This window comes from Dasypus novemcinctus, chromosome X (genome assembly GCF_030445035.2).
Source record: "Dasypus novemcinctus isolate mDasNov1 chromosome X, mDasNov1.1.hap2, whole genome shotgun sequence".
Taxonomy (NCBI): domain Eukaryota; kingdom Metazoa; phylum Chordata; class Mammalia; order Cingulata; family Dasypodidae; genus Dasypus; species Dasypus novemcinctus.
Window position 1 is genome coordinate 130077591 of NC_080704.1, and position 14807 is coordinate 130092397.

General features: G+C 47.5%; 1 long non-coding RNA gene across 1 annotated transcript; it reads right to left on the reverse strand.

Annotated features, from left to right (window-relative positions):
- Positions 1-10856: 10856 nt before the first annotated feature.
- Positions 10857-14779, reverse strand: LOC131277188 (uncharacterized). The gene is made up of 3 exons (XR_009184353.2): positions 14538-14779; positions 11564-11652; positions 10857-11054 (listed from the first exon to the last, which is right to left on the reverse strand). It is a non-coding gene; the product is annotated as an uncharacterized lncRNA (long non-coding RNA).
- Positions 14780-14807: the final 28 nt, after the last annotated feature.

Sequence of the window (14807 nt, forward strand, 5' to 3'; positions counted from 1 at the left end):
CAGGACGCGGGCGACAAACGCTGGGAACGTTTCATTGGGGTCCTGAAGCAGCTGCGCGAGCTTGGTGGGCTGCTTGGTGGAAACTAGAGAGAATGACCGCTGGACGAGGACTTTTACCTGATGCCAAAACCCTGGGTCAATTTCGAGATAAGAACGAGGGTTTGCATAATTGTTGGTACCCGTGTATGCGTCGGAGGGATCGAGGACGCCGGCTTGGGCATTCTCCACGATTTGTCGGTCAACAGCCGCTTGGTAATGGGCGCGCCATTCAATAAATTGACCCGGTGTCAGGATGGCACGGGCTAGTGCAATCCAGTCATATGGGAGAACAAGTTGGGTCCCCAACTCCTCAAGTAGTTGCTGCGCATAAGGGCTGCCAATTCCGTCTTCCTTTACAGCTTTGCGGAGGGTCCTGACCTCTTCCGCTGTAAAGGGTAGCCAAGTTTGGGGTCGCTGCTGTGTGGGCTGAGGATTCAACGGATATAGCTGGGGGGCTTGAGAAGGCGTGGCACTGGGGACTGATGGAGCAGCCAAGGCAGGTGAAGGGCTATTGCCGTACGGCGGCGGCAAGGGATAAGCGGAACACGGGTGAGAAAATGGCGGCTTAGCGGCTTCTGGGCGACAACAAAATGGCGGCGGGACCCTTCTGGGCGCCGGCGAAGATGGTGGAGCAGCCACATCCGGTGGCGGACAAAATGGCGCGAGGGGCGCTTCCAGTTTAGTGGAAGATGGCAACCATGCAGCTTCCGGGCCCAAACTGGATGCTGACTGGGCAGGAAGAGGCGGGTAGAGGCGGGAGGAGGAGGATACCGGCAGAGAAGAAGCCGGATGTGCGCCATCTTGGGCAGAAGTGGGGGAAGAAGGCGGAAGTCTGCCATCTTGGGGAGCGGCAGGGGTGCTTTCTGTCTGCTGCGGGGAGCTCGGGCGGGGAGGTTCACGCTCGAGAGCAGCAGCAAGTTGGTTAGACAGAGAGTCATTGTCGGCGGACTCATCGGGATCACAGTCTAGAGGCCGTTTAGGAGAAGCTTCATAAACGGCCTCGGTCGGAGCGCCAAGGAGACAGGCGCGAATGGCAACGAGAACGGGTAAGAGGCCTGCCGGGAAGGTGCGTTTCTCGTGCTCCATGGCAGAGGTGACTCGATCTATGAGTCGCGAGTATGTGTCCGGGCTCCAGAGTTGGCAGGTGGTGAGCCACGGATTAAAAGGGAGCAAGAGATCCCAGTACTTTTGGAGCTGCCGCAAGGAGACGCGGACTCCATTGGCATCGAGCAGGGCAGCGAGGGCTCTGACTTGCGGCACCTGACGCAATGACAAAGAGGCGCCCATGACGGGATAGGGACGGGACGACGGCGAGGGGTCCCTACCTGGAGAGGAGGACGATCACAGCAGCAGCAGCAGCAGAGAGGGGCCGGGGGAGGAGCTGCCACGTTGGGCGCCAGTTGTAGCTGAGCGTGGGGGTTTCGTCCTCGCTCAGGCCCAAGAGTCGGGGGGGCTTGCTCCTGCCAGGCAGCCGGCGGGGGGTGCTCCAAGATGGAGCACCGGTTCTCCAGGCGTGGGGGACGCGCGGTTGAGGAAAAACCACGGAGACAGCTTGAGCGCAAGAACAGGTCTGCTTTATTACGGAAGTACACTTAGCTATATAGGGTTGGGTAGAGGGAGGGGCGTGATGAAGGGAGGGTTGGCTAAGGGGCGGCTGTGGACAGGCTGAAGCTGATGGATAGACCTGAGGTAAGCAGTTACTGGGGAAGAGGGCAGATTGTGGGTTGGCAATATGGGCGGGACTGGCGGGAAGGGCGGCGGGGGCTGGAAGGGGAGGAGGGGTGGAGAAAGACGGCAACAACAGTGCATAAAAGTAACCTCTGGAATGACCTCTTGACACACTTTGAAATCTCTCAGCTACTAAAACTCATTTGGTAACATTTAAAAATTAATTAATTAATTAATTACTTAATTAAAAAAACTCATTTGTACTTAAATGAGCCTCCCTGGCAACTGGGGATAATTACCAAGTGCCAACTAGGGATACATCTGGAATTGCTTTTGCACCCTAGAAACCACAAAAGGCCATTAAACAAGCCAGTCTACTTGCCTAACAATTACAATTGTAGACCCCTCCTAAGCCATCCCAAACCCCAAAACCTCCTGGGGTCTGTCATTACTGCAAAAAGCAGGGGAACTGGAAAAGGACTGCTTTAGATTAAAAAAGCAAAGGGTCAAAACAATGCTGCCAATCCACATTCCACCAGGTAATTCCCATTGACTGACCTCTGAGGATACTTTTGGATTACTTCCCAGCCTTCACACTTAAATAAGAAGGGGAAACACAGCCCAAAATTGATGGAGAAATTTGCAGCTTCTTAATCCATACCAGAACTACCTTATTAACCCCTCCCTACTGAAGCAGCCCATACCTTGGAAGTAAATATGCTGTAGATAATGTGGGAGTTTCAAATCAAGTTCAAACCACTTCCAAATCAGCCCCTATCTCAGTAACCCTAGGACCATTTCACAAAAATGGACTCTCCTACTTTTTGATGCCACCCCAGTTAACCTATTAGGAGGAGATCTAAGTAAATGGAAATGTGATCTCAAGTTTAATGAAAAGGGGGAAATACTTTTATTCCTCCCTGACCCAGAATCCCCTTTAGACCAAGAAGAAATTCTATGTCACCTACATGCATTGAGTTTAGGAAGTGATTCCACCCTAGAACAATCAACAGACAATAATCTCCTGTCCTTCCTCCCTGAAGAATTATGGTTCCAATTCTTTATGCAGGTAGGAAAAATTAAAAGTGCAGAACCAATTTTAATCCAAATAGACCCTTCCAAACCCTTCCCAAACTTTCCCAATATCCCCTCAAACCAGAAACCATTAGAGTTTCCCATTGTTCAAGACTTCTACAGAAGGGCTTAATCCCATGGACACGCGCCTACAATACTCCCATCTTCCATGTAAGAAAACCTAGTGAGAAAGGAATTGGAGATTTGTCCAAGACCTAAGAGCAATTTTAAATAAAATTGTCATTCCCAAACCCTCATCTACTCCTACCCTGGATTCCCCCAGGTGCTACCCATTTCACTGTAGATGACCTCTGTTGTGCATGTTTTAACATTCCAATCCACACTGATAGATGATATCTATTTTCCTTCACATGGAATAAATTAAAATAAACCTGGACTGTTATGCCTCAGGGATTCACAGAATCCCCCAGTTACTTTTCTCAAACCTTTAAGATGGTGTCCAGGACATAACCCTTCTCTCAGGCTCCACTTGAAGCCTGTGGAGGTCAGGAGATGACAGATTCCTCTAGGTTCCTAGGTATGTTACATAAAAGAATTTAAGAACATGCCAGTTTAGTTAGGCCAGTAGCTTATTGAGAAACAGGGTTACTTACCTGAACCTGCAGATGCAGGCTCCTCGAGGCAAAGAGAAAGATTTTCTTGTGTGGTTACCTTTATTAAGCTATTAATTATTCCTCCCCTTGCTAATGTTTGGGGGAGGGCCCCAGCTGTTTGCTGTTCTGATGGATCACCTCACCTATCAGTTCCCCAGGGGGCCCATGGTGAGGCCCCTTGAGGGTATCTGGGGCTTTCCCTTGACTCCGAATGAGATCTCACTTAAAATGGGGTTCTCATAAGGTCCTTCTGGCAGCCTCCTTGGTGGTGGTTTTTCCCTCAGGGGGTTTCCAGGCAGAGTTCCATGGCCACATATTTCATGGCCATATTTTTCTGCCAGGTCTTAGACTCGTCTTCCCTTTCCCTAAACTAACCTGCCTCAAACTCTTATACAATATATTAATAATCTCCTTGTATGGTCCCCTAATGAACAAATATGCCAAGTTTACTCACTATATTTACTACAACAGCTAGCCTTAAAGGGTCATAGAGCCTCTAGGGGACAAGCCCCAATTCATACAGCAAGAAGTCACATACCTAGGGCACATCCCCTCCAACCAAAGGACTCTATTAGATCCCCAAAGAATCTCTTCTATACAAGACATTCCTAAACCTCAGACAAAAAAGCAACTGGCAGGATTCTTAGGTCTTTATGGATATTTTTAGAACTGGATACCTAACTTCTCCCTTCTAGTTCAGCTTCTCTATGAATTCCTACACTATATTCCACCTAAACTATACTTTGAGGTGGAATAAAGAACAGAGTGAAGCTTTAATAATCTGAAGGAACCCCTACAAGACACCCCTGTCCCTGATCTACCTATGATTTCCCCTTCCAGCTGCATGTCCATGCATGAAAAGGGAAATGCCTTAGGAATATGAACCCAAGAGCATGAAGGAGTAAAGAAGCCCATTGGATATTACATTATGCATTTAGATCCTAGAGCCTGAGCATCCTCACCTTGTCTCTGATCAAGGGCTGCAGCGGCTAAACTAGTCGAAGTTACTGCAGATATTGTTATGCAGAACCACATGATATTTTGGCTCCTCCTACTGTGGAATCCTTGCTTAATTCTGATTTAACACAACATCTCTCTGCTGCATGACTCATCTTTTGAACTTCTCTCTCCCTCTCATTTGTGCACTCATAAGACACCCCCCCCCCAAAGGCTGCCACTCTGTCCCTGCTTCCTGACAAAGAAGAACCAGATCAGATTATGAGTACATAATTCTTACCAAACTCTAGTTTCCTCTAGACCCAACTTCAACTCAGATCTCCTCTTTACTGATGAGTCCTATCTAAAGACTGAAGCCCCAGACAGCAGATGCCACGATGAATATGCAGTAACTACCTTCACAGAGGTTCTTGAAAGCAGTCCCCTTCCTAAAGAAACTTCCGCTCAACAGGCAGAATCAACAGCTCTTACTCAAGCTTGCCAAATATTAAAAGGGTTAAGAGCAAACATTTACACTGATAGCACATATGGCTTTGGTGTAGTACACGATTTTGGTATGCTTTGGAAACAAAGAGGGTTCCTTACCTCCTCTGCAACTGCCATAAGGAATGGAAAGCATGTACCTAACCTGTTAGAAGCTCTTTTGCTCCCTAAGGTTACTGCAGTTATCAAGTTAAAGATCACACCCCTGAAACCCTCAATTCAGACAAAAGCAAGGGAAATGACTTGGCTGATTGGGCCACTAAGGCTACAGCCCAAACTCTCTCACAAAAATCAATTGAGCTTTGTATACTGGATCAAGTCCCCTCTCCCCTTGCAAACCTGATGACTTAATAAAATATCAAGAACTGGCAACTCCCAAAGAGCCTATGGATGGAATCAGACTGTAAATTAGACCCTAACCCAGTTATTTGGATAGGGTCTAACGGTTGCCCAGTATTACCAGATGCCTTAAAATTATCAATGTTTTGAGTACTTCTTCATTCACTCACACATTTTGGAACAGACAAAATGATATCAATAATGATAATGATATAAAATGATATAAATAATGGAAAAATACTGGTGGCGATGCTTTCATAATATCACTTACTAGTGATATTACCTCTCATCAAACTTGTCAAAAATATAACCCAGGAAAGCCATTAAAGGTTCCCATAGGACATTTTCCTTTACCTCCCAGGCCAATGCTTATCTGGCAAATGAACTTTATCCAGTTTCTCCCTTCTCATGGATATAAATATGTGCTAGTAACGATCTGTATGTTCTCTCACTGGAAGGTAGAAGCCTTCCCTTTTAGACAAGCTATTGCCTCTTTTGTAGCCAAGAAACTACTTGAAAACATCATTCCAACTTGGGGCACCTTCACTGAACTTCATAACAGTCAAGGCACTCATTTTACAGGGCAATTAATTAAAGAAATATGCAGTTTTCCCTGTAAATCAAAGGTTGCATTGCGCATACTACCCGCAATCTTCTGGTCCAGTGCAAAAGACCAGTGGGATAATCAAACAATAATTAGCCAAGCTTAGTGACTCCATAGAATTACCCTGGCCTAAAATAAGTTCACTAGTTCTGCTCAATCTTCACCTCTTCAGAAAGCATTAAGCCATGAAACTGTTACTGGAAGACCTTCTCTACTTCCTCACATAGTACAGACATATTATTCCCAACAGGACCTACTTAAATTTTGTGAGGCAATAATGAACTGATCTTCAGCTTGAAGAAGGGTTTGAAGGAGGAGAGCATCGCCTGACTCCAACTGAGCCCAAGAATCTGCAGCCTGGAGAGTTTGTATACTGGAAAAGACAAGGCACCAGTTAAAAAACTCTTTGGAGCACTCGAATGACCTAACTAATTGGGAGCCACCAATTCTCTCAAGAGACACAATTCCCTCTATTTGGGAACATCAGTTCTCACGAGGTTGTGGGTACACCTTCATTTTATGGGTCTCCACCCAGTGATATAACACACTATGACAAAATGAGCACTCATACACTCCCAAGAAGTTTGTCCCTGTACCAGATAACCCCCTTAAGCACCTTAAACACATAATCCTTCCTTATTATATTTTCTAAAGTTTTTCCTGAAGGCTATGGAGATCCACAGGGTATATGGTCATGGCAGATGGATTTGGAATTCTGTGCCATGTCAGAGGCCCTACTTTGGAATTTGTGCTCCTAAGTGTGATGGAGCTGGACTGAGATGTAACCTTCCTACACACACCTCTTGTTACTTTTTCTGAACCTGTGGTTGGTTCCACGGATGGTTCATACTCAGGGGACTTGAATCTCCGGACTGCCCATGTGCCAGCTGGGCCCTGAGCCTCAGCAGAGTGGTGACTTCTACTCTCTGGTTCCTTGGACTTACCCACGTCAGCTAACAGGGAGGTGAAGATGGTCAAACACCACACCAGGGAATCAAGAGTGCCAACAACTGCAAACAGAGGAATTGCATCCATCATCCATGTGGAATCTAAGACCCCTCTTCTCTTGATCTAGAGATGGAGTGGACATCACCATCCCAGGGGCCACAAAATAGAGGAATAAAATATGGATTACAGTGGTCTTACTGATATTCTACTATAAAACTATTGTGAGTAGCAATAGAAGAAATTCTAGCATTGAGTTGGAGAAAGTGATCACAGTAGTTCCTGAGGGCAGGGAAAGGGAAGAAGAGATGTGATGTGGGGGCATTTTTGGGACTGGAGTTGTCCTAAATGATATTGCAGGGACAGATGCTGGACTTTATATATCCTGCCTTAACCTACTGAATGTACTGGGGTTTAGTGTGAACTACAGTGTAAACTATTATCTATGTGGTGCATCAGAATGTGTTCTCTGAGTGCTCCAGAATGTGTTCACCGAGTGCGATGAGTGTGCCACAATGATGGAGGAGGTTGTTGGTGTGGGAGGAGTGGGATGGGGGAGTAGGGGGTATATGGGAACCTCTTATATTTTTTAATGTAACTTTTTTGTGTGTGATGTATATATCTTTAAAAAAATACAATGTACAAAAATGATGGGGTGGGGGGTGGGAAGCAGGGTATATGGGAACCTGTTTTTTAAAAATGTTTTTTAATGTAATGTTCTTTGTGATCTATTAACTTTAATTTTAAAAAGTGTACAAAAATAAACTATTTGGAATCTTGATAGAGATCCTCCTCACCAAACAATGTTTTGCTTAACTTGCTGGCATAGGCCTTTGGATACACCTTTCTCAACTTAAGCACCACATAACCACTGAAAAAGTATAGTCACTGGCTATCTCGAAGTCACCTTAAAAAGTTTTAGGTCACTTAGAAGTTGACAACTCTGATGTGGACAGCATTCCCCAAGAGCTATGAATCAAGAACCATGGTTCTTTCCTTTTCCCTTTCCTTTTCTTCCCTTCCCTTTTCCCTTCCCCTCCCGCTTCCCCTTTCCCTTCCCCTCTCCCCTTCCCCTTCTGCCGGCGGGTGGAGAGGAGCCGCTGGAGGCCTCTGCGACTTCTCTCGGTGGCTCCGAGGTATGGAGGGCGCGCAAGATTCAGGAAGAATTCGCGGAGACAGGCTGATGGCACAAGTCTGGTTTATTGCGGAAGGGGATACGGTTTTATAGGGTTAGGGACTGCGTGGAGAGATTTGATAGGTGCGGGCGGGTACTGCTTTCTGATAGGTGATTGTAAGCGGTTGCTAGGCAGAGGGCTAGCTGAGAGGTTTGGAATAGGGGAGGGGAAAGGGGAAGTGAGAGCCGACCAGATGTTAGGCTAGGCGGGAGATAGCGGGAGGCGACCATTATTGATATATCTCGCCCGGGTAGGCTGAGGGCGCTTCGCCCGTACCAGGCTGAGGGCGTGGTCGCGCGTTCCAGCCACCCTGAACTGTGGCTTCAGGCTGTGCACACGCCTGCTGCTGGGCCGGCTTAGTAACGTTGGTTCGCACCCCCACATCTCCCCCTCTGTTTTTAATAGCGGGTCAGAGCTCTCGGTGGGGGGGCTTGGAGGGGAATGTGGCAGGTGTGGGGCTTTTTGGGCTTCCGTGGCTGGCGAGGTTGTCGGCTGCGCTGACAGGGTCTCGGCTCGGCGGTGTCGATTGTGGGAAGTCGCTGGTACCGGGCCTTTGATAATACATCATTAAGCAAGTTAGCTGTTAAGGTAGGAACGCGTATGGTCTCTAAATTTTCAATGTCCGCTTGGAGGCTCAGGGTATAGTTCCAGAATGAGTTATTGTAAGAGGTAACAAGCCAATTTCGAAGCTGCAATCTGGTGGTGTTGCGCGCGGAGACCGGCGTGACGCAGATGGAAGAGAAGGGGTAGCGTCCATCGCAAAGCGTGCTGGACACTTGCCATAGGGCGGTAGTTTCTTCAGCCAAAAGATCAATTTGCTGTTGAAGGTTTAGGATAGCTTGATGGGTGACAAGGTTGATCTGTTCTTGTTGTTGCAGTGCATGGGAGACAGTGCTGGTGATGTTGTTGAGGGCACTCATGGTGAGACTTTGTTGAGTGAGTGCCAGGGCAGCGGTTGTTGCGGCTGCTAAGCTAGTAATGAAAACTAGGGAAAGAATAACAGTCCGAAATCTCGTCTCGGGCGCTGTAAAGAAAGAGCTTGGAAGGGATATTCTTGGAATACAGGGGCAACCCAGGAAGAGACGTTGACTGGAATCCAGAGAAGGGTTGGCTGCTGTATAAGGAAGGCGTAAAGGTAGGATGTCTTCCAAAAGTTGGAAATGTTACATTCCGAGCTAGAGAATTGGAGGGATGAACAGATAAAGAAAGCAAAAGGGGGGTTGACATATACGTGAGTGGAGATTTGTTTGATTTTAGCAGGCGTTACATGGGTGGCTTCTTCCCAGGAGGCGGTTGCGTTAGTAGTATAAGTTCCATTGCTGAGAGAACAGTTGTTTAGACAGAGGAAGGCGCGGAGATCAAAGCATTTGAAGGAACCACAGAGCTGGTGTCGGTCAAAGACTGTAAAGAGATGTTGGGTTGGGTTTCTGCGCATATAGTACTTTGATGTTGTATATTTTATTGCTGGAGCAGAGGCTAGGGGGGATATCCAGAGATTACGGGGGTGAGGATGAAACACTGCTTCTCCCTGAGAGGTGGAAAGACAGGGAAACCAGCGGAAATCTTCTAGCCATGAAGATCAATTGCGTAAGGGGCTGCAAAGAGGAAAGCTAGGGCATGGGGTAAGCACCCGCTCTACGCTGGCGTTTCTTTTAAACGCTCGGAAGGGCCAAGTATGATTAATCATTAAGAAGGATCCAGCTGTTTCATTGTAGTGATAGAAATCTCCTGTCGGGTAAGGAAAAAAGGTTAGGTTATTGAGAAAGGAGGGGAGATCTTGTATCATCTGAGTCATTTGTGCTGCTTCTGAAAATAAAAAGTAAAGCGTCAGCAGGGGGGGGTTAGGGTGGTGTTGAATATGGCAGATGTAGGAATGGATGTCGGGTTGCAGGGTAGTCCGAGGGAACAATCGGAGTGGTAGAACTTAGGGAAGTTGGGGCTCTCGCTGGTTAGGAAAAGAAACCCAGGGGGGCGACGGACTGCAGCCCATACAGGTTCGGTTTTGGTAGTGGAAAGGAGGGACAGCATAAGAAGGAAGGGGAGGCCCCAGTGGGCAGCGGTAGGTGGGGGGGGATTCCACGGGTTAGGGGCGACAGTGGTGGGAGCGACGGGGGGGGCGCCCTGCCAAGATGGCGGCGCGGTGGGGGGAGCAGAAGCAACCGCGCCCGACCAAGATGGCGGAGCGGGGGGGGCGGAATAGGAGGCGGGGCAGTGGTGGCGGGGACAGCGGAGGCGGGAAGGGAAGGGTAGCCCCACTTCCCCTTCTCAGCCGGGGAAGAAGGCGGAAGCACGCCATCTTGCAGAGAGGGGAAGAAGAAGGGGGGAGTGCGCCATCTTGTGAAGGGCGTTGTGGGGGGGGGGAGAAGCCGCTGCGGGAGGCGTGGCGCCCTGGAGGCAGGCCCGGATGGCGATGAGGGTGGGGATGAGGCCGGGGGGGAACCGCTTGCGCTCGTGCTCCATAGCATTGGAGATGCGGTCGATGAGGATACGGTAGGTTTCGGGGTCCCAGAGGTGGCAGGTAGTCAGCCACGGGTTAAAAGGGAGTAGGAGGTCCCAGTAGGCCTGCAGCTGCCTCACGGAGATGCGGCACTTGTGGGTGTCAAGAAGGCCAGCGAGCGCCCGCACCTGCGGGGCCTGGCGGGAGGAGAGACGGCCACCCATATCTACTAGAAGAGGGTGAGGGCCAACAGGGCGGTGAAGGCGAGACTGAAGAGCAGCAAAATGAGGGCAAGAAGACCCCGTTGAAGGTGAGTCCAGTTAGGAGGGGCGGTGTCTGCAAGGCAGACGGCACAGAATAGCACGACGAACACAAACGCAACTAGGATGAAGTAGCGCGGGGCCGATGGGGGTAGGGAGAGCGGTGGGCCGCCAAGCTATGGAGCGAGGCGGCCGAAGTCTTTACCTGCTTCCAGGCAGTGGTGCTTGGCCCCATGCTGGGGCAGGGGAAAGGGCCGGGGATCCTTACCTTCGAACACTGGGGGCCCTTACCTTCGGAGCGCCTCTGTGGTGGGGTTGCTCGGCCCCACGTTGGGCGCCAGTTGCCGGCGGGCAGAGAGGAGCCGCTGGAGGCCTCTGCGACTTCTCTCAGTGGCTCCGAGGTATGGAGGGCGCACGAGATTCAGGAAGAATTCACGGAGACAGGCTGATGGCACAAGTCTGGTTTATTGCGGAAGGGGATACGGTTTTATAGGGTTAGGGACTGCATGGAGAGATTTGATAGGTGCGGGCGGGTACTGCTTTCTGATAGGTGATTGTAAGTGGTTGCTAGGCAGAGGGCTAGCTGAGAGGTTTGGAATAGGGGAGGGGAAAGGGGAAGTGAGAGCCGACCAGATGTTAGGCTAGGCGGGAGATAGCGGGAGGCGACCGTTATTGATATATCTTGCCCGGGTAGGCTGAGGGTGCTTTGCCCGTACCAGGATGAGGGCGTGGTCGCCCGTTCCAGCCACCCTGAACTATGGCTTCAGGCTGTGCACACGCCTGCTGCCGGGCCGGCTTAGTAACATTGGTTCGCACCCCCACACCCTTCCCCTTCCCCTCTCCCCTCTCCCCTCTCCCCTCTCCCCTTCCCCTTCCCCTTCCCCTTTCCCTTCCCCTTCCCCTTCCCCTTCCCCTTCCCCTTCCCCTTCCCTATCCCATTTATTCCAGCTATTCAAAGAGCTGCCTACCTGGGTAATCTTTCAAATTGTTGGGTTTGTGCTAATTTAGATTCTGTGGAAGGGCCCCAGTTATTGGCCGTACTCATAGACATTTAAACCTGGACAGACATAAAAGGCATATTTCACATAGACCAAGTGTGAGACAAAAGGGATGGGCACTCAATAGATAAATTCCAAAAATGGTCACCCCATTGTACTTATTGTTTTTAAGGAGGTACCGGGGATTGAATCCAGGACCTTGTAAATGGGTAGCAGGCACTCAACCACTAAGCTATATCCACTCCCCAATGAGAGTTCATTTGTTTGTTTGTTTTATTTTTAGAAGATACCAGGGATCAAACCTGGGAGCTCATACATGGGAAGCAGGTACTCAACCACTCGAACTACATCTGCTCCCCTCATTGGAATTATATTTGAAGAAAAGGAGTCTTTCATAGCACAAATTGCCCAGACTGCAATGAATTTCTGTATTTGTGTAAACAATGATAAAGGCACTGGACCTTATCTAGGTACTATTCCAGTCAACCTCTGCAATCAAACTGTTCGGTATGACCAAGGGGAAGGCAAATGGTATCCTCTCTACAATGACATGATAGTCAAGCAGGATTCTGACGGTGACATGCTTCACACTTATGACTGAGCTAAATAAAACAGCCCTTTCGACCACTGGAAACTTTTCAGGGCATTGGAATGCCAGTCTGGTCCTTGTCTATAATGCTGACAGTCATAATAGCTATCTAAAAAAATTCTCAGGCCTCACTTGGACACAAATTCCTAACAGTACTCCACTCATTCATGACCATTTCCACAGTCTATTATATTAACTACACCACAATGTCCATTGTTCATATCTCCATTACACCTCATAATTTTACAGACTTTACCTGTAAATATGCAAATTCCTCCATATTTGGAGGTTGAGAGAAGCACAGACAAAATCAGTGGACTATGAGTAGTACTTTAACTATCAGTTTGACCAACACAGGTTATTTCTTCCAATGGGGAAAGAATGTTTATGTAGCTTTACCATCAGCCTGGAGTGGGACTTGCACAGTAACAATAATTCTTAACCTAAATAAGAGGGACCCATCAGAAACAGTCAATGTAGGCAAGCTGGGATCTTTCATTTATCGACTCAAAAGTCATTTTAGACCTAAGGGGAAAACTATAGGTAGAACATATTCCATTAAATGAAAAACCTTGTAAAGGCTGGAATATTTTGAGAAGTGTATTTTGGTTTCATGGACTTCCTTAACTTGAAAAAGTAATCCAAAACATATAAAAAAAAAAACTATTGAGGGTACCTTTAATGAGATCGTCAAGGCATTAGAGAACTTACAACTAGAGGTAGAGAGCTTGCGAGGGTTGTCCTACAAAAACCATAGGGCATTCGATATCCCCACAACTCAGCAAGGAGAGGCAGGTGCCCTCTTATGAGAGCAACGCTGCTTTTACGTAAATCTGGCAAAATTGAACAAAACATTAAGACATCAAAGAAAAGATCCAAATACTGTGAGAACTAGAGACTCTCAGGACTTGTGATTTCTTTAGCTAGCTGGACCTTGGATCCTGGGGACACTGGATTAGGGGCATATTCCAAACACTGTCAATCTTTCTCCTCCTTATAATTTTAACAATATCTTTAATGTTATTTTATTCCCAGAATAATGGCTATGACTCAACCATCTCTCACTTCCAAAATCATGCTGGTACATCAGGCTTTCAATCTCAAGATTTGCACTTACGATGGTCTACAGGACAAAACTTCTGATAACTACCTTCGCTTACCCCAAAATACTGTTGCCCTTGAATAATATTCCATTTGTGTTTTTCTGAAACCTTGCCGCTGACCTTTGATGGAATCCATTTTCCCAGTGTTCCCTCAATTGGCTATAGTTCTGAAAATATTCCCTTCCCCCTGGGACATGACACTGGGCTTTTCCAGTTACACGGATGCCCTGGATATCTCTCTAGCCCCGTGGGACAGCACAAAATCAATTTTCATCAACAATGCTTTCTACAGAAGATCTTGATAAAAAGAGGAAAATGTTAAAGGAACTCTAAATTGACCTTCAGGCCCTGGCCTACAAGATGGTTCCCAGCAAAGGAGGCACATGAGATGGACACTCTGCCTGATGCAATCAGACTTTAGGCGTGAGTAGCTTGGAGAATGAGACTTAAGGCTTATAAGAAATAGAGGAAGAAAAAGAAACCTAATCTCTGAACATTCAGCTTCTGACAATTTTCTTTCTTCCGCGATGTTCCAATAAGCTCCAGAACATAACTCGCCTGACAAATGCAATTTCCCTTTCACTTTTTTTAACTGAAATTTCTCAACGCCCCCACCCCCACCTCAATGTTTTGGAACACCTGCTTTTACTTGGTGCCGCTCATTTCATGAGTTGTTATACTGTTAATATAGTTCTCATCTTTCTATTTGCAGTAGCAATTCTTTTGATTTACCCCAAAGATACTGCAAGTGTGGTTCCAGATCACCACAATAAAGTGATTATCACAATAAAGTGAGTTACATACAGAAGTTATTTGGTTTCCCAAGGTATATAAAAGTTATGTTTACACTATGCTGCAGTCTATTACTTGTGCAATAGCATTATGTCTAAAAAAACAATGGGCATACCTTAATTAAAGTGTGACACCAACATGAAGTGAGTACATGGTGTTGGAAAAATGGCACAGATCGATTTGCTCAATGCAGGATTGCCACAAGCCTTCAATTTGTCAAAAAAGCAATATCTGCAAAGTGCAGTAAAGTAAAGTGTAATAAAAAGAGGTAGTTAAAACACTGTAGTTAGAATACTTGGTGTATTCATGAGACAATCCAAGCTGCAGGGCCAATTGATGTCAATTTAAAATAGCCATTTTCCCTTTAATAAATGACATTATTAAAATGTACAAAAGAAAAGAGTAGCAGGGTGTCCATCAAGGAACACACCAGGAAGTGATTCCAAAAATTCGTACTTACTCGGAAGTTATCCTGTAGTCAGAAACAAGGGCTGGGAAGACTGCTCTCGAGAGTTGAGACCACAAGGTAGGGCTAGTTTCAGAAGCCTTGGCTACATTCTCCCAGCTGATGTTGGAGGCAATTTCGGTTCTCTCGCTAGTGAGCAAGAGGGACCACCAGCGAGGAGCTTCCGCAGATCCCGAGGCCACTAGGTTCGTGCTGCGCCAGCCAGTCACCGGCGTCATACCTGCTGCAGGCTTCCTGAAGCCGCAGAAGGGGGCGCTCTCGTGA